The following is a 2,032-nucleotide window of genomic DNA, read 5'->3' as shown; positions in this document are numbered from 1 at the left end:
GGAAAATGTCAGCTGAAGAAGTTTAGAAGTAGCTCTCAAGCAACGCTTACTTTGAATCCATTAGGTCCACAAAGCTAATTCAGTTGGATAAATAAATACTTGAAAAAGCCATCACTTTTGGACTTATCTATAAATAATTGAGAATACGATCAAATTCCAAATCAAAAGACTTAAGATAGTCATTCACAAAAATATTTGCAAATGTGAGTAATCAACTGATCAATATAATTTTTTCCACTATTCACAGAATTTTAGGGAAATAAGACCAATAGCATTGTTAGGAACAATAAGGTTTCCTTGTTACAAGTAGGCACCCATAGGTATAAGCCTGTATAAAGATTGCTTCATTAACTACATAATTTAGAGGATACTACATGCTTCAGCAGCATGTATACTCAAATTACAATACAGATATTAACATGGCACTTGCACAAGGATAATATGAAAATTTGAGAAGTATTCCATATTTTTCATTCTTCAGAAGCAAGAAATGAAAAATAGTTATTAAAAAGTTGATTACAAAATTACAAGTATAACAATACACACAATTCATATAATTAAATTTAGTTTGACATCAGTGTATTAAAACTTCACCTCAGATAGGCGTTTACATAATATAAACTTTACAAAAATTTTCAAATTAGACAACATTGTCATTTTATCCCAAAGAAAAATAATATTAAGACCTAGAAAAAAAAGGAATAAAACTGTATCTATATGGAATGCAATCGGAAAGGACATGTTAATGAACCTATATATTATAAAATAATGTAGAATTCAAAGTATATCTAGGAGAAAATAAAATAAATTATGAACATTATGCAAACATAGAATATAGAATATTTTAAAATATACATTTTCATGCAAGCACCAGAAATATTTTATCTTCTGTACTACTCATTTCAACAGGTAAGTTAAAATTATTTCTGATTAAAAAATCACAAACCCTGAAGAAATCATTGTACATGTATACAAAAACTATTGAATACATTTTGACATCCAATGCAGGCAATTCACTTGGAAGAATTCTGCGGAATCCATGAATTTTTACAGTAAAATATTGGTGTTGCCAGGCACTGGTGGCTCATGCCTATAAACCTTAGCTACACAGGAGGCTGAGATCCGAGGATCATGGTTCAAAGCCAGCCTGGGAAGGAAAGTCTGTGGTACTCTTATCTCCAATAATCCACTAAAAACTGGAAGTGGAGCTCTGGCTCAAGTGGTAGAGCACTCATCTTGAGCTGAAAAGCATAGGGATAGCTCCCAGGCCCAGGGTTCAAGCCCCATGACCGACCAAAAAATAAAAAAAGATATTGCTCTTAGGACTTAGGTGAACAATTTGTGCAGCCTTCCAAAACTTCATAGAGGTAATGATACAAACTTATCCTTTTGGCAATATCAAATGCAGTTTTTTCTATGTTGTTCTTCAGGCCTGGTTTTATATAATGGTTCAAAAGAAGGAGATCCAGTGTATCTTTGCTATCTCAATTCTCAGCAGCAAGATGTCAGGGTGTCAAGAGGCCTTTAGTTTGGGCATTGGTATCTGTATCATGATGAAGTAGGAAAGAAGCCACTCTGGTATTATTCCACGTATATGCACTATGCAGGGGTGTCCAGTCATCTACAGTTATTGCATGTGCCACTTGAGACACCAACTCACTGACAATGCCTAAGTGTCCACTGTAGGCTTCTCGATGAACAGGGGTACACTCATCGTCATCCCTACTATTCACATGAGTGGCCTTTTGGGAATAAGTCTCCGCACTGTAGTAAGCCGAATATTTTTGGCAGCCCAATGAAGAAACTTGCTTGGATCCTTCCCCATTTTTTTCTTGCAGTTGATACCATTCCTTACTTTTTCATGTTGTTCCTCATATTCCTAAGAATTTTCTAACCAGAGACTTTGAGTGCCAGTGGGAATGAGGTGTCCATGTATTTCCCTAATAGTTCATATTGTTTGAACTGGTCAGAAATATTCGTTGAATTTTCTGCATCTGTTTATTCACCATTATTTGTTTTCTCTTTTTCCAAT

The 2,032-nt window shown here is 34.5% G+C and overlaps 1 pseudogene; it reads left to right on the top strand.

Moving 5' to 3' along the window:
* Positions 1-374: 374 nt before the first annotated feature.
* On the top strand, positions 375-471 carry LOC122126384 (annotated as a pseudogene).
* The last annotated feature ends 1,561 nt before the right edge of the window (positions 472-2,032 follow it).

The sequence above is a fragment of the Dipodomys spectabilis genome, unplaced genomic scaffold (genome assembly GCF_019054845.1).
Source record: "Dipodomys spectabilis isolate Male_0828 unplaced genomic scaffold, ASM1905484v1 ptg000276l, whole genome shotgun sequence".
Taxonomy (NCBI): Eukaryota; Metazoa; Chordata; class Mammalia; order Rodentia; family Heteromyidae; genus Dipodomys; species Dipodomys spectabilis.
The sequence above is the reverse complement of the archived record's forward strand: the minus strand, read 5'-3'. Positions and strand labels throughout refer to the sequence as shown.